This window comes from Adiantum capillus-veneris, chromosome 18 (genome assembly GCF_014529385.1).
Source record: "Adiantum capillus-veneris isolate H3 chromosome 18, ASM1452938v2, whole genome shotgun sequence".
Taxonomy (NCBI): domain Eukaryota; kingdom Viridiplantae; phylum Streptophyta; class Polypodiopsida; order Polypodiales; family Pteridaceae; genus Adiantum; species Adiantum capillus-veneris.
In genome coordinates this window covers 62,079,137-62,097,877 of record NC_140948.1, presented here as the reverse complement: position 1 = coordinate 62,097,877, position 18,741 = coordinate 62,079,137, and the positions used below count along the sequence as shown (strand labels likewise).

Sequence of the window (18,741 nt, the reverse complement as noted above, 5' to 3'; positions counted from 1 at the left end):
ATTTAAACTTGTACATTTACCCTATGTAGAGTAGAAACTCTTTCCGAAGAAAAAAAGAAAGTAAGTCTTTTGACTTTTCATTGTCAGAAAGGCTTTTTTATTCCCTCAATTTATCTTTAATTTTTCATTTTAGATAAGATGTTTTGTGAGGTCTTCATTGAAGTTAAGTGAGCCAATGAGTGACATGTGGAGGCCTTCTCCTTCCTTGATTTTCTTTTTTGGAAGACATGTGAGTTTTACAAAAAAAAAAAATCAAGGAAGGAGAGGGTCTCCATGTGTCACTCTCCTTCCTTGAGAATTTTATGCTCCATGATATATAGCTAGTATGGAATAAGAGTATCTTCGACGTTCTTTGCACCCATTTGTAGATTTTGGTGGCAAGACTCGTGAGTAAGGAAAATCTTTAAAGAGATACAAAGGATCCCTTGAAGCTTCTTTGCACCCTCGAGGGGTACAATATTGAGAATCTCCCTATATAATTGATATAGTCGTTTGGGGGGTATTTAAAATGTCTATTTTTTTAAATGTTTGAAGTAATAAAATGACCCCTTATTTTATAATTTATATAAAATTGACGCATCAAACACCTTTTTAATGTATTTCTATTGATATATTTAAAATATTTGCATAAAACCCCTCCTTCTAAACTCATGTGGTACCTTAACTTGATTACATAGTGCACCCTCCCTGTTTGTACCCAGAGCAAGCATCAATGCAAATCCCTCTACCAAGAACCTTATTTCATGTTGGGATAGACCCTCTTAGCACTTTCCAAGTAAATATATTCATTGAAATTGGCCATTTTATATCTCCCAAAAATTGTTTAAACACTTCAACTACTTCTCGTCGGACCAATTCACCCTCCATAATTTGATGAGCAATGTAAACTAAGACACTTTATAAAATCATATTACTAAATGTTCCCGAAGCACAAACCTTATGTCGTTGGGCCAAACATCAAGCTTTCCAATCGAACTCCATCCCCATGGAAAGCATTGTACGATTGTATAAGGCCTTTGAGACTCTAGTAATCAATAAACTTTCATTTATAATCAAATTATGTTGGACCACCAATCGGTCTATGTTGTCTCAACAAAAGTTGTCATTGTTCGAGACATGCACGAACTTGCAGATTCCTTTCTTATTCATCTTTCTGGAAACTTCTCTTCAAAAAGTATTCAAGGAACCTCCTCCTAGATTGGAGAGCTAAGGGGACTAGTGTAGGATGGATCACCTAAAGTATCTAAAGGCCTCTCCCCATTCTAGATACGATGCCACTTTGTTGCACTTTCTTATTAGCTCACATGTGGAGCCTCCTAGTCCTATAAATTCTATCTTGGAGAGACTAATTTGTCATGTACTTTAACTTCCTTGCGGCATAAGCTCTACTTTGTCAATCATATCCCATGCCATGACTATCCAATACAACCTTTGATTTGTTAAGGATACTGCTGACTCTGGACACATGTGGCTTTTGCATGTACCATTGGGTCTAGGATCCCAATGGGTGCTGGGAGGTGGTTCTTGAATCTTTTCACGTAATCCCATTTCCCCCACTGAAGGGGTTGCATCTTTCGTTTTGTTTTTCCATTGGAACCACTTGATCGGTTTTAGAAATCCTCTACACTTGCATTTGGCCATTTTTAAAATTGTAGGTGAGACAAAGGAAATATAGGGAATCCCACCATCTCATCATATTGTTAATTTTGTTTAGGACCTGATTGAACCTTGGCCTGTCAGAGATGTTTAACCCTAGTGGTACACCGAGGTGTCTGAGCATTGTGCCTTTTGAAATAATCTTCGATAACCATTTGGTGGGGTCAAACAAGTAGCTTTTAGTGAGTGAGAATAATCTTGATTTCTCACTGTTGCACTTTGAGCATGATGGAGTTGCAAAGACTTGGAAGATCTCGAGTGTTCTTGGTAGCAATGACTAATCTCTTTGTCAAATTAGAAGAATTTGAGTGTGTAACTAACTGCCATGCTAAAATAAGAAAAATGTGCGTGTATGAAGGTATTGGAGACTCAAGGTATGAAAGGCACAAGTAATAAGGTAGTTTCCAAGCCCCACAAAGCTTCAATGATCAGATGAAAGGCCAAACAAGGTGCAGTTTTTTGGCGACAAAGAAACTCAAATCATGTGCAATGTGGAAATGACCTCAAAATTTGGGAATGACAAGTGACCTATAGCCTAGTACTATTATTATAATCTTTTTGATAAAATCTTGACTTAGAGACTCGGACAGTCCTAAAACTAGAAGGTTGCACCACCCTTCTAAGGGGGTTTTACCCTTCTAGGAAGATGCTAAACGTAGAAAGAATTGTAGTAAATTTTAAAAAGTTAGTTGTATGCCCTTCCAAATCAAAAGGGGAGCACTGTTCTTTGGGTCAAGTGTATTTTAAATGGCTGAAATTGTAAAATCCCAGCTACATTTTGAGCTTGCATTTAAGAAAACCAGGGAATATTTCTCCACAAGTTTTAGTGTAATTATCGAAAAAATATTCAATTTTTGAAGGAGAATTTCAAGTTTGCCCTTATTTTCACCGGTTAGGGAAAATGTATTTTTCTAGCCTTGAAGGGGTTAAGGCCTTCAAAATAAAAAGCACTGTTATCTTTTCTTGGGCTGGGCACATACATATGCACGTGTCATAAGCAAATGCAAGAGAGAGAGAGAGAGAGAGAGAGAGAGAGCTGAGGAATGTGAAAATAGCAGTCTAACAATACATACAAAAAAGTTTTTTAGTTCGGGAAAAAGAAAGGGACTCTTCTAAAAGCTCGGTTTGGCAGCAGCTGCTTCACAAAGATCATCAGACAAGACATTCAGCTAGTGATCGAGAAAGGAGTACTTTGAGTTTCTGTCGCTGGGTAGTAGTAGTGATCAGCTGGTTATGGATGATGATACATTCAACAGCCTTCTAGCTCCACTCGACGTCGCGAATATCAATCTTTCTCACAGGTAACTCCCCCATCACCTACATCACAGATAATTACCTTTCTCACAGGTAATGGCGTTGCCTTATACACTTCAAATATTGACACCAATTCACAAGAAGTTTTGGACAAATTCTCACAATAATTCCTACATTGTGACTTACCTCAACATCGTGAGCTTCTGTGAGGGAGGCACTGCATACCTAGCAGTAGCTAGGCACGATTGGGGGTAGGGGACCGCCGGCCCTGTGGAGAGAGAGAGAGAGAGAGAGATAGAGAGAGAGAGAGAGAGAGAGAGAGAGAGAGAGAGAGAGAGAGATTTTCTCATGTATAAGAAAAATGGGATCTTTCTCATTGTTTGCATGTATTGTTTAACATCAAGTGTTTTCTCTCGGGAGGCACCGCATACCAACTAACTGTGCAGGGGACCACCGACTTGCCCATGTTTGGATGTATTGTTTAACATCATGAGCTTCCACTCGAAAGGCACCACATACCTAGCAAGGTGCAGTTGGAGGTAGGGGTCCACCAATCCCCCCCACCAAGCAAGCAATCCCTTGCCCCCAATTGTACGTTCTAGAGAAGTATGTTGTGCCTCCCTCATAGAAGCTCATGATTTTGTGGTAAGTCACAATGTGGGAATTATTGTAGGAATTTGTCACCGAAAGCTCTTGTGAATGCTTATGGGGTGAACTAAGAGCACACTATTGCTTGTGATTGCTTATTAAAGGGGTTATATAAAAAGTGATAATGGTAAATTTAGGAAAAAATCTCCATTTCACAAGTAGTAATTGCGATGTCCCAATACAATGGGCATAAACCCGTGGTGACTTATATTGAACATCCATAGACCCATACTAAAACACCCTATTTCTGGCCCCTGCAGCCCTCTTCTAAACTATGATTCACCTTCATTGGTCATAACATCTAGTGCAGGGTTGTATTTGCACCCATCACCCGGTGCCGTGCCCTCAATTACTGTCCACAAGATGCTCATACAGTCTACTACAGTCAAAGGGCATCCAAAGGTGGCTTGCTAGGTTTCCTCATTCCCTGTGTTGAGATTCACTGTGTGCATGGCTACCTCATAGACCAGTTTCTAAAGGATGGCATAAATGACCGGGAGGATGAGTATGGAGGGTCAGTGGAAAATCGGTGCCGTTTTGCATTGGAGGTCATGTTGGCCGTGGGATCAGAAATAGGTGGACAGAAGGTGGCAATGCGCATCTCTCCTTTCATAGATCACCTTGATGCATATGGCTCTGATCGAATCCGGCTTGGTATGCATCTCATCTCCCACCTCAACGATATGAACCTTGCCTATCTCCACATCACGGAGCCTCGCATGACCAACAAGGGCCTCAAAACATTAGCCAATATGAATGCAGGCAGGTGTAATATATTATTAATTATCACCCATCTGCATGACTCTCTCTCTATCTCTGATACACACATTCAGACTTGCAATTAATGTGCTTGCATTCATTTACTACACATCAGCAAGAAATACAAACACTAGCTGGTGCTAACCATTAATCATGTGATGATGATGGTCCATATGGATATGCAGGCCATGTTGAAGATGAAAGCATTCAGCTATTCTGGAAAGCCTTCAAGGGTAGGGTGATGTTGAGCGGAGGGTATACAAGGAAACAGGGATGGATGCGATCCGGAGTGGCGCTACTAACATGATTCACACGAACAAAGGATCTCTTGTGAGACCTTATAGTGGGCTTTCCATGAACCTCCTCTCTTTGCCAACTCTCTCTCTCTCTCTCTCTCTCTCTCTGTCTCTGTCTCTCTCTAACAAACTTGAGCTGCATTTAAAGCTGACATTGATAGTACGTGGTGGATGGCCTAGCTTTGCCATAAGCAAGTGAGCCCCCCTATATTAGAAGAAACATACTCAACCTTCAAGTTTTGCCTAGTGTCTCTATTGTGCATGTGTGCGTACACACCCTCATGATCAATGCAATAACCAATGACTTGGTGAGGTGAGGAAGGAGAGGGGAGGGGGCAACACATCTGCTCCATGGCACATGGAGGTCTCAATTTTTCAAGAACTCTAATAAAAAGTATAGAAGTGTTTCTTTAGAGCTACTTTACAAAAGTCTAAAATATAATTTGTAAACATAGTATAAATATTGGTCTTGAAAAAGGCCCCTTTCAATACAGAAATCCACATATATTCTCAAAAATTGACTTTCCATTGAAAAGTAAAATCCGTCCCCCCAAGGTACCTTTTTTTTCTTCTTCTATGAGGCTTATTTAAACTTGTACATTTACTCTATGCAGGGTAGAAACTCTTTCTTGAGGAAAAAAGAAAGTAAGTTTTTTGGACTTTTCATTGTCAAAAGACTTTTTTTATTCCTTCAGTCTTATCTTTAATTTTTCATTTTAGTTAGATGTTTTGTGAGGTCTTCATTGAAGTTAAGTGATCCATTGAAGTTAAGTGAGCCAATGAGAGACACACGGAGGCCCTCTCCTTTTTCTTTTTTTTACAAAACATGTGTGTTTTGAAAAAAAAAAAACAAGGAAGGAAAGGGTCTCCGTGTGTCACTCTCCTTTCTTCTCCATTACATATAGCTACTGTAGAAGAAGAGTATCTTTCACCTTCTCTGCGTCCATTTGTGGATTTTGGTGGCAAGACCTCATGAGTAAGGAAAATCTTTAAACAGATACAAAGGATCCCCTGAAGCTTCTTTGGACCCTCGAGAGGTACAATATTGAGAATCCCCCTATATAATCTATATAGGCATTTGAGGGGTATTTTAAAAACCCATTTTTTAAACATGTTTGAGTTAATAAAATGACCCTTTATTTTATAATTTATGTCAAAATGAAGCATAAAAACACCTTTTTAAACGTATTCCTATTGATATATTTAAAATATTTGCATAGAAACCCTCCTTCTAAACTCATGTGGTACCTTAACTTGATTACATAGTGCACTCTCCCCCCCCCCCCCCCCACCAGTTTGCACCTAGAGCAAGCATCAGTGCGAATCCCTCTACCAAGTGGATATCTTCATTGAAATTGGCCATTTTTAATCTCCCAAATATTGTTTAAACACTTCAGTACTTCTCGTTGGACCAATTCACCCTCCACAATTTGATGAGCATAGCAGACTAATCCACTTTATGAAATCATATTACTATATGTTCCCGAAGTGCAAAACTTATGTCCTTGGGCCAAACGTCAAGCTTTCCAATCGAACTCCACCCCCATGGAAAGCATTGTACGATTGTATAAGGACTTTGAGACTCTACTAATCAATATTCTTTCATTTATATTCAAATCATATTGGACCACCAATTGGTCCATGTTCTTCCAACAAAAGTTGTCATTGTCCCAGACATGCACCAACTTGGAGATCCCTAATTTCTTATTCATCTTTCTGGAAACTTCTCTCCCAAAAGTATTCAAGGAATCTCCTCCTAGCTTGGACAGCTAAGGTAAGGGGACTAGTGTAGGATGGAGCACCTAAAGTATCTAAAGGTAAGGGGACTAGTGTAGGATGGAGCACCTAAAGTATCTAAAGGTCTCTCCCCATTCTAGATATGATGCCACTTTGTTGCACTTTCTTATTAGCTCACATGTGCAGCCTCTTAGTTCTATAAATTCTATCTTAGAGCGAGTAATTTGTCGTGTACTTTAACCTCCTCGCGACATAAGCTCTACTTTGTCAATCATATCCCATGCCATGACTATCCAATACAGCCTTTGATTTGTTAAGGATACTGCTGGCTTTGCACACATGGCTTTTGCATGTAGCGTTGGGTCTAGGATCCCAATGTCACCTTGGTTCTTGGATCTTGCCATGTAATCCCATTTCCCCCACGGAAAGGGGTTGTGTCTTTGGTTTTGTTTCTCCATTGGAACCATTTGATCGGTTCTAGAAATTCTCTACACTTGCATTTGGCCATTTTTAAATTGTACGTGAGACAAAGGAAATGTAGGGAATTCCACCTTCTCATGTTATTGTTGTTTTTGTTTAGGACTGGATTGAATCTTGGCCTGTCAGAGTTGTCTAACCCTAGTGGTACACCAAGGTGTCTGAGCATTGTGCCTTTTTAAATAATCTCCCATGACCATTTGGTGGGGTCAAACAAGTCGTTTCTAGTGAGTGAGAATAATCTTGTTATCTCGCTGTTTCACTTAAGAGCATGATGGAGTTGCATAAACTTGGAAGGTCTCGAGTGTTGTTCGTAACAATGACTGATCTCTTTGTCAAATTAGAAGAATTTGAGTGTGTAACCAACTGCCATGTTAAAAGAAGAAAAATGTGCGTGTATGAAGGTATTGGAGACTCAAGGTACGAAAGGCACAAGTAATAAGGTAGTTTCCAAGCCCCTCAAAGTTTCAATGATCAGAGGAAAGGCCAAACAAGGTGCAACTTTTTGGCGACAAAGAAACTCAAATCACGTGCAATGTGGAGTTTGAAGAATGGAAATGACCTTTGAAAACAGTCCTATAGCCTAGTACTACTGTCATAATCGTTTTTATAAAACCTTGACTTAGAGACTCGGACATTCCTAAACTAGAAGGTTGCACCACCCTGCTAAGGGGGTTTTACCCTTCTAGGGAAGCCCTAGGAAGATGCTAAAGGAAAGTTCGAAAAGTTAGTTGTATGCCCTTCCAAATCCAAAGGGGAGGAGTGTTAGCTGGGTCGACTGTATTTTAATTGTCTAAAAATGTGAAATCCTAGCTACATTTTGAGCTTGCATGCAAGAAAACCGGGGAATTTCCACAAGTTCAAGTGTAATCATCGAAAAAAGATTCAAATTTTGACCTTAAAACCGAGAGAATTTCAAGTTTTCCCTTATTTTCACCCGTTAGGGAAAATGTATTTTTCTAGCCCTGAAGGGGTTAAGGCCTTCAAAATAAAGCAGAGCTATCCTTCAAATATGAGGATTGTTAGGAAGTCAAACATGCCATCTTCCCCTCTCCTTTAGCATGGAACGGGACCAATGCTCATGAACACATCCCAGTTTGCTTGGTAAATACCTTGATATTTGGTATAAATCCCTATTGTAATAGTAACTTGACTTAAAAAAACAAGGCGAAGATGGGTTTTTGGAGCAATGAATTGAATAGTGGAGCAACTTGAAATTGGCCACACGAGCTGGTGCGTGCTTTTTCTTGTCGTAAAGTTGGAAAAGGGTTTGCCATTAACACTTGCATGCATGTGTATTTCAACACCAATGTTCGCAAAGAAACCAAGGTGCGATGTATTTTGAACTGGCTAAAATTGCAAAATCCCAGCTAGATTTCGAGCTTGCCTTGAAGAAAATCGGTGAAATTTTACAAGATGTAAATGCAGATGTGGGCAGCCGATGGAAATTTTGACCCTAAGTTTTGGAAAATTTTAAAGTGTGCTCTTATTTTCTTGGGTTGGGCACATGCAACAGAGACAAAGAGACAGAGACAGAGAGAGAGAGAGGGGGGGGGGGGGGGGGGGGGGGGGGGGGGGAGAGAGAGAGTTGAGGAATGGGAAAATCGTAGTCTAACAATACATATATAAAAGATTTTCAATTTGGAAAAAAGAAAAGGACTCTTCTAAAAGCTCGGTTTGGCAGCAGCTGCTTGCATTGCAACTACACACAGATCATCAGACAAGACATTCTAGTGATCAAGAATGCAGTACTTCGAGTTTCTGTCGTTGAGTGCGAGATACAAATGCAACATGCAGCTGGTATTAGTACTGATCAGCTGGTTATGGATGATGATACATTCAAAAGACTTTTAGATCCACTCGACGTTGCGGATATCAATATTTCTCATAGGTAACGCCATCGCCTACTTTAAACCAGTAGGTTCCCACTACATGTGGGTGATGAATATATATGAACCCAGGAAAACATCCATTAGGTCAAGGTAAACAATCTAAATCAGTACATCTGCTAGCTTCAATAGCCAAAATTTACCATGCGGGTTGATTATTTGCAAAGGGCGGAATGGCCTATCTTTTAAAGGCTCTTGTCATCCTCTCTCCATTTAGCTAGCAAGGGAAAATTTTACTTTCTTTAGGAGATCTTGTTTTTCCCAATTTTCCCATGTGGCTGGTTGTACTCAATTCTCTCAATTGCAGTTTGTTGCTGTAGTGCCATCAAAATTGTCACCATTTGGGCGTTAGAGATTTTTTAAGCAATACAAGTAAGCATCTATTTCTTGCAGCAGGGGAAGAGAGAGAGAGAGAGAGAGAGAGAACAATTAAAATTCCTCTTTGTTGCCCATATGTAGTGGATTGGTTATCCAAATTCCCTTTTAAGGAAGGGTTCAAAGTCCAATATTTATTTGAGGTAGAACTAATCTTGTACTTCTTCTTCGTCCTCTCTCTCTCCCTCTCTCTCTCTCTCTCTCTCTCTCTCTCTCTCTCTCTCTGCGCTTACATTTGTATGTAGTCGACTCGCTATCTCATTGCAAGGAAAAACCACTTAATCATTTTTTACTAAAAATTGAAGCCCACTTTCACGTGCACAATTATTGAAAATTAACCTCTATGTGATCTCTCTCTCTCTCTCTCTCTCTCTCTCACACACACACACACACACACACACACACACACACAACCTCTCTCTGATGTCCTCTTGTTGATCAGCTCTCTCTCTCTCTCTCTCTCATATACACACAATCTTTGTCTACTCTCTTCTTCTCATTGAACATTGCCTCTATGATCTCTCTCTCTCTCTCTCTCTCTCTCTCTCTCACACACACACACACACACACACACACACACACACACACACACACATTGGCAATAGACTAATCATGATCTTAGAAGGTGATTCACACGAACAAAGTCACTTTTGTCAGACCTTATAGTGGGCTTTCCATGAACCTCCTCTCTTCGCCAACTCTCTCTCTCTCTCTCCCTTCGATGACAAACTTGAGAGCTGACAATGACATATGGATGGCCCTAACTTTTCCATAAGCAAGTGAGTCCCCCTCTATTAGTAGAAACATTCTCAACTTTGAAGTTTTGAGTAGTGTCTCTATTGTGCATGTGTGCATACACCCACTCATGATCATTCGAATAACCAATGACTTGGTGAGATGGGGGAGGAGATGGGAGGGGACAACATGTCTGCTCGATGGCACATGGAGGTGTCAATTTTTCAAGAACTCTAATAAAAAGTATAGAAATGTTTCTTTAGAGTTACTTTATAAAAATTTAAAATAAAATTTATTAAAATAATATAGATATTGATCTTTAAAAAAGCCCCTTGAAAAAAAGAATCCACATATATTCTCAAAAGTTGGCTTTGCATTGAAAATCAAAATCCTTCCCCCCACTTTACCTTTGTTTACCTTTTTTGTTGTCGGGCTTATTTAAACTTGTACATTTACTCTATATAGAGTACAAACTCTTTTGGCAGAAAAAATTAAAAGTAAGTCTTTTGACTTTTCATTGTCAAAAAGCTTTTTTATTCCTTGCTCTTATCTTTATTTTTGCATTTTTAGATTAGATGACGGAACTCTCCTTTTACTTTTGATTGGCAAAAGGATTTTTTATTCCTTACTCTTATCTTTACTTTTGCATTTTAGATTAGATGTTTTGTAAGGTCTTTTTTGAAGTGAGCCAATGAGTGACACATGGAGATCTGTCTCCTTATTTGAACTAGTGTGGTCGGCGGCTTCGTCGTCTCTCTCTCTCTCTCTCTCTCTCTCTCTCTCTCTCTCTCAGTGGCAGGTTGCAGTGCGCACATCTCCGAAGCAGGCCGGTTGAAGCTCCTTACGACACGTGGTCAGGGGGGGGGGCGAAATCCCCTCCCCTTTTATCTATTAGTATATATTTGTTTTTTTACAAAATATGTGAGTTTTGTATTAAAAAAATCAAGAAAAGAGAGGGTCTCCATGTTTCACTCTCCTTCCTCAAAAATTTTAAGCTCATTAAATATAGCCATTATATAAGAAGAGTACCTTCCATGCTCTCTATGTCGAGTTGTAGATTTTGGTGGCAAAACCTCATGATGAGTAAGGGAAATATTTAAACAGATACAAAGGATCCTCTGAAGCTTTTTGCACCCTCGAGGGGTACAATATTGAGAATCCCCCTATCTAATAGGCATTTGAGGGGTAAACTATTGAGAATCCCCCTATATAATAGACAGTGCCCTAACTATGATCTTAGAAAGCGATTCATATGAACAAAGACACTCTTGTCAAACCTTATAGTGGGCTTTCTATGAACCTCCTCTCTTTCCCAACTCTCTCTCTCTCTCTCTCTCTCTCCTCCCCCCGGTGGACAAACTTGAGCTGCATTTGGAGTTGACACTAAAAGTAGATGGCCTAACTTTGCCATCAACAAAGTGAGCCCCCCTATATTAGAAGAAACATATTCAATCTTCAAGTTTTGCTTCGTGTCTCTATTGTGAGTATGTGCGTACACACCCTCACGATGAATGCGATAACCAATGACTTGGTGAGGTGGGGTGGAGTGGGGGAGGGGAGGGGAGGCGAGGGGGCAACACGTCTGTTCGAAGGTACATGGAGGTCTCAATTTTTCAAGAACTCTATTAAAAAGTATAGAAGTGTTTCTTTAGAGTTACTTTACAGTATAAATATTGGTCTTGAAAAAGGGCCCTTGAAAAAAAAAATCCATATATATTCTCAAAAGTTGACTTTCTGTTGAAAAGAAAAATTCATCCCCACCACCCCCCCTCCCCCCTCCCCCCCCCTTTTTTTTTTGTGAGGCTTATTTAAACTTATACATTTACAGTGTGTAGAGTAGAAACTCTTTCCCAAGGAAAAAAGAAAGTAAGTCTTCTGAGATTTTTCATTGTCAGAAGGCTTTTTTATTCCTTTCAGTTTATCTTTAATTGTGCATTTTAGATTAGATGTTTTGTGAGGTCTTCATTGAAACTAAGTGACCCAATGAGTGACACATGGAGGCCCTCTCTTTCCTTGATTTTTTTATTGCAAGAGATGTGAGTTTTGCACAAAAAAAAAACAATGAAGGAGAGGGTCTCCATGTGTCACTCTCCTTCCTTGAAAATTTTATGCTCCATTATATATAGCTAGTCTACAAGAAGAGTATATTCCACATTCTTTACGCCCATTTGTAGATTTTGGTGGCAAGACCCTGTGAGTAAGAAAAATCTTTAAACAAATACAAAGGATCCTCTGAAGCTTCTTTGCGCCCTCGAGGGGTACAATATTGAGAATCTCCCCATATAATTTATATAGGCGTTTGAGGGATATTTAAAATACTCAATTTTTAACATGTTTGAATTAATAAAATGACCCCTTATTTTACAATTTATGTCAAAATGAAGCATAAAAATACATTTTTTAACGTATTTCTACTAATATATTTAAAATATTTGCATAAAACCCCTCCTTCTAAACTCATGTGGTACCTTAACTTGATTACATAGTGCGCCCCCCTAGTTTGCACTCAAAGCAACCATGAGTGCGAATCCCTTTACCAAGAACCTTATTTGATGTTGCGATAGACCCTCTTAGCACTTTCCAAGAGAATATCTTCATTGAAATTGGCCATTTTTTATCTCCCAAAAATTGTTCAAACACTTCAGCTACCTCTCGTCTGACCAATTCACCCTCCACAATTTGATGAGCAAAGTAAACTAATCCACTTAATAAAATCATATTACTATATGTTCCCAAAGCGTAGAACTTATGTACTTGGTCCAAAAGTCAAGCTTTCCAATCGAACTCCATCCCCATGGAAAGTATTGTACGATTGTATAAGGCCTTTGAGACTCTACTAATCAATATTGTTTCATTTATATTCAAATTGTGTTGGACCACCAATCGGTCCATGTTCTTCCAGCAAAAGTTGTCATTGTCCCAAACATGCACCGACTTGGAGATTCCTTTATTATTCATCTTTCTGCAAACTTCTCTCCGAAAAGTATTCAAGGAACCTCCTCCTAGCTTGAAGAGCTAAGGGGACTAGTGTAAGATGGAGCACCTAAAGTATCTCAAGGTCTCTCCACATTCTAGAGACGATGCCACTTTGTTGCACTTCGTTATAAGCTCACATGTGCAGCCCCGTAGTTCTATAAATTCTATCTTGGAGCGAGTAATTTGTCATGTACTTTAACCTCCTTGCGGCATAAGCTCTACTTTGTCAATCATATCCCATGCCATGACTATCCAATACAGCCTTTGATTTGTTAAGGATACTGCTGGCTTTGCACACATGGCTTTTGCATGTAGCATTGGGTCTAGGATCCCAATGTCACCTTGGTTCTTGGATCTTGCCATGTAATCCCATTTCCCCCAGTGAAAGGGGTTGTGTCTTTGGTTTTTTTTTTCCATTGGAACCAATTAATCAGTTCTAGAAATTCTCTACACTTGCATTTGGCCATTTTTTAAATTAGAGGTGAGACAAAGGAAATGTAGGGAATCCCAGCGTCTCGTCTTACTGTTAATTTTGTTTAGGACCTGATTGAATTTTGGCCTATTAAAGATGTTTAACCCTAGTGGTACACCGAGGTGTTTGAGCATTGTGCCTTTTGAAGTAATCTCCCATAACCATTTGGAAGGGTCAAACAAGTCGTTTTCAGGAAGTGAGAATAATCTTGATTTCTCGGTGTTGCACTTTGAGCATGATGGAGTTGCAAAGACTTGAAAGATCTCGAGTGTTCTTCGTAGCCAGTGACTAATCTCTTTGTGAAATTAGAAGAATTTGAGTGTGTAACTAATTGGCATGTTAAAAGAAGAAAAATGTGCGTGTATGAAGATTGGAGACTCAAGGTATAAAAGGCACATGTAAGGTAGTTTTCAAGCCCCTCAAAGCTTCAATGATAAGAGGGTAGAATCAAACTCTAAGTTGTTTCTGTACTTATCTTTGCCTAGACATCTTTTTAAGGTATGAAGGTATTGGAGATTCAAGGTATGAAAGGCACAAGTAATAAGGTAGTTTCTGTAACATTTAATGGACTAAAAACTTATGTGTAGCGGAAATTAGCATGAACATAGTGGGAATTTCATTAAGATAGTTTCCTAATGAGAATTACAAGAGTGCTTGGGTGGAGAGAGCAACAAAAATCATAACACCTAGTTAGATAGGATCAACAATACTTTCAAAAGAGAGAGAAATTAAGCTATTGACAACAGTTGAGGACCGGATTTTCATGGTGCCGGTCCCCCCTCCAAAAGGCTTTGTAATATGGTTTCTCCCATCAAGAGAGACATTGTACAATACAATTCTTTGTGTTCCTTCAAGACTAGCTAGTGCAATGAAGATGAAAGCTTCATGCACTAAGCAAAACACTTAGTAAACACAACTTTAATTATCCCCATTCTCAGACCCAAGACCTCACACACCTTCGAAGATGGTGAGAGCTAGCAGGGTATGAGAGTAGATTGAGAGGAAGAAGGAGTATCTTACGAGAAAGATGTACATCTTCTCACATAATCACTCATATTAGCATAGCTTTAGCTTGGTAGAGGAGATGTGCATGCATTGAAGCTTGGCTCTTGGTTGGATTTGCATCCACAAGCCAAGAGTGTGTTGATGTAGGCTTCTATCTCACAAGCTTGGAGTAGGTGATGAGCTCTCCATTAAAGCTTGGGAAGAGATAATCTCCTCTTTCTTCACACATGAGATTGTGTGTGAGTGTGTGTGTGATAATGCCTTGCAAAAATCAGCCCCCTCTCTCTCTTGGGCGAGCCCTCTTGCTATTTGCTCTTGCTCCAGCCTTATTGGCCCTCCCCAAGTCAAGCCAATGACCATTAAGCAACATAAGTGATAGCCTTCTGACATGTGTCCCCCTTTTCCCTTTTGTGAGAGCTTTAGGTCATTTAATAATTAAACTTAACTCTCATTGGACCCCTTTGCCTCCTGGCCAATAGGAATCAGGCAAGCCATTGGGCTCCTGAATGCTCATTGGACCCCTTGGGAGACTGCCCAATAGTCTTCTAGGAGACTTATTTCTCATTGGTTCTTTTATTAAGTGTTTTTAAATTAATTAAACTAGATTTACTCTAGCCTAATTCTCATTGGTCCACCTCCAAGGCCATCCAATAGGAATTGGGCACACCTTGTGGGCATCTGGGCTAGGGAGCTGGCATGTGTCCCTAATTCCCTTTGTGTAAAGGAAGCCTGTGTGTGTGTGCGTGTGTGTGTGACTTTCTCTCTCATCCCCTAGAAGAAGGGCTCGCCCCCTCCCATGTAGGGATATGCAAAGACTTTATTTCACATACAGAAAGCATCCAATTCCCCCAGGTTTGACCTTTGGACACAACCTTTGAATTTTGGAACCTTAGCATTTTGGAAGTCTTAATGGGCTGAACCTTAGGGTCTTTTTAGCCCATTGTTGCACATGGCTCTTTTGCAGATGGCCCCCCCTTTGAATCCCTATTTTCCCTCCTTTGGATCCATACCGTGGCCGGTCTGCTAGCGTAACCAATATTCTAGCTTTTTCTCCCCTAGCACTTCCCCACATTAAATGATCAGTTTAATATGAGAAAATCATTTAGGAGAATTAGATATTGATTATTATGACAGTTTCCAAGCCCCATAACGCTTCAATGATCAGAGCCTAAAGAAAAGGCCAAACAAGGTGCAACTTTTTGGCAAAAACGAAACTCAAATCACGTGCAATGTGGAGTTTGAAGAATGGAAATGACCTCAAAATTTGGGAATGACAAAATGTTTTTGATAAAATCTTGACTTACAGACTCAGACAGTCCTAAAATGTAACAAGACTTGATTTTTGAAGTGTTTTAGCAATTAATTTGTTTTTCTAGGAAGTTTTCGTCGTTTTAAAGTTGGTCCACTGTGTAGAAGGATGTGTGGATTGTTTTCGTCCAATAAAACTTTTTGAGCTAGAAGGCATTTTCTGGGTCATTTTTGAAGGTGTTAGCGTGTGATTTTGGAAAAGTGATGTATGAAGCGATTGAAGCCTGTGTTATAAGGAACAACTTTGGTTCCCTGAGGTTTTAGAGATTTTGATGTTTTGATGCTCGTTGAGGGCCAAAGATTAAGGAAAAAGTGAAATTTGCTGTTTTTGTAGAAAATGTTGTTTTGCAGGTTGATATTTAGCAAATCAGAGCAGGCTATGGAAAGTTTGCATCACATAGCCGTCGAAGAGCGCAACAAGAGCAACAAGATTGTGTGAGACGGACTTGGGCTGTTTTGGCTCCGTTTGGGAGTAATGTTCAGTTGAAGACAACTGAAAAAAGTTTTAAAAATCTAACCTTTACGGATCGCTTCATGATCACGTTCGTATCTTATTCTCGCAGGTATACTTGGTGTGAAAATGGAGTCGATCGAACGCCTAAAAAGCGGCTATTTTGAGAGGTCGAATGCTTTTCGAGGAAAAGAAGGATAAAAGAACAACGGGTGGCGTGTTTGGGGATCATTCACAGATCTCCTCTTCTGCGAGTGTAAGTGCGAGTGAGACGCTGCATGCAAGCGGACTGAAGCTCGGGGGTGGTCGGGAGGTTCGAGCTCCGTACAACAGAGTGCGCCCATATTCAATTGCTCTGCAAAAATTTTGCAAAAATTCATCAATGCAAAGATCTCTTTCTCTATCCTTTGCTGTCTATCTCTATTATTATGTTCCTGTGACATAAAACTAGAAGGTTGCACCATCCTTCTAAGGGGGTTTTACCCTTCTAGGAAGATGCTAAACTTAGAAAGAATTGTAGGAAATTTAAAAAAGTTAGTTGTATGCTCTCCAAATCAAATGTTATCTAGGTCCTGTATTTTTAATGCCTCAAATTGTAAAATGCCGGCTATATTTTGAGCTTGCATTTAAGAAAATTGGGGAATATTTCTCCACAAGTTTTAGTGTAATTAGCGAAAAAAGTTTCAAATTTTGACGGAGAATTTCAAGTTTGCCCTTATTTTCACCGTTTAGGGAAAATGTAATTTTCTAGCCCTGAAGGGGTTAAGGCCTTCAAAATAAAAAACAGTGTTATCCTTCAAAATAAGTGTGCTCTTATTTTCTTGGGCTGGGCACATCCATATGCACGTGTCATAAGCAAATGCAAGAGAGAGAGAGAGAGAGAGAGAGAGAGAGAGAGAGAGAGAGAGAGAGAGAGAGAGAGAGAGAGACCTGAGGAATGTGAAAATCGTAGTTTAACAATACATATATAAAAGATTTTTAGTTTGAAAAAAAGAAAGGGACTCTTTTAAAAGCTCGGTTTGGCAGCAAGCTGCTTCACAAAGATCATTAGACAAGACGTTCTTAGTGATCGATAAAGCAGTACTTCGATTTTCTGTAGTTGAGTGCGAGATAGAAATGCAGCATGGCGCAGCTCGTTATGGATAATGATACATTCAACAGCCTTCTAGCTCCAATCAACGTCACGGATATCAATTGTTCTCACAGGTAACACCCCCATCGTCTACATCGCAGATATGAATCTTTCTCACAGGTAATGGCACTGCCTTATACGCTGCAAATATGGACACCAACAGAAGAAGTTTTGGACAAATTCTCACAATAATTCCCACATTGCGACTTACCTCAACATCATGAGATCCTATGAGGGAGGCACTACATACCTAGCTAGGTAGGATTGGGGGTAGGGGACCGCCGACCTGGTGGAGGGGCCGGTGGTCCCCTGCCCCCAATCGTACTGATAGCCGTTTTTCGGCTCTCCATAATTGCTATACTAAGTTACTCCACCCTACCAAATTCACCCAAACGCTATGGCTATCCCTACCATTTCATTGTACATAGGCGTGTGTGAGTTAGGGGGCTTTTCCCATATCTTCTTAAAAAAACCCTCAGCTAGCTAGTCACTGGGCTAGTTGAGCCAAAATAATAAAAAATAATAAAAAATAAAAGTATATTATGGCCTCTTTGTGTGTAAATATTTCATTGTATATATGGCCTAAATATAGGGATTTTTTATAATTATTTTGATATTTTATTTAAATATTTCTACTTAGGTGTGTGTTTTATTAAACCTATGTACACCTTCTTTCATCCTCTTACACCATAATTATATTTTTTGCCAATATGTACATACTCTAACCTCATATTTTTCTTTTATACAAATCACTCCCACATTTTCACCCTCACCCTCGTGAAAACAAAAAATTGATTTCTACTCATTGGTTACTTTTATTATATTATTTACTTGCATACCTTTTCCTCTTTCACCCAAAATAATTCAAGGAGGGACCATATTATATGATTCCAATATCTTTCCATATCCATAACTCCTCCATTTTTTTATTATTATTTTTACTCATTATTCTAACACCATGTGCTCATTGAGCTAAAGTCCATGAATAGTCCATACACTAGTCCCACCATGTATATATTTCTTATTTCACCAATAATCCTCCTCTATGCATGGGTCAAGGGCAACTTGAATGTTTTGTATTATAATATGACAAAGGAGGGGCTCACTCTTGGATGCATTGTACAAATTCAACAAAGGAGGGGGCCACTAAAAGACTTTTGCAGGCATAAAAAACAGGCTTTTTGGTGAGAATTTTGACACCTATCTCCACTCTGAATTTGGAGCGGTGGTCAAAGAGAAAATGTAGCCCACGCTCTGAATAATCACCTCAAATTTTTTCATGATTTTTGGAGCTACCAGCGGCGAGCTATGATTTTTTGAGTGGACCCCAGTCTGCCCACTTTTCTCACAAGTAGCCCTTAGTCTTCTCTCACCCTTCCACACACCTACTCACTCTTACACATCCCTCCCTCTCCTTCCCTCACTCAAACCTGCAATTTCCATGGCTTCTCCCACCCTCTTCACCATTACCCTTCGCTCTCATCCCTATAGTTCTTTTATGAACCTCTACATACATACACCCTCTTCATGTCTCTCTCTATTGCTTCTATGTTACAATTTCATTTACCTCT

The 18,741-nt window shown here is 39.6% G+C and overlaps 1 pseudogene; it reads left to right on the top strand.

The window, feature by feature from the left end:
* The window catches only part of LOC147435760 (12-oxophytodienoate reductase 7-like), a 55,976-nt pseudogene that overhangs the window by 17,130 nt on the left and 20,105 nt on the right, over positions 1–18,741 (top strand).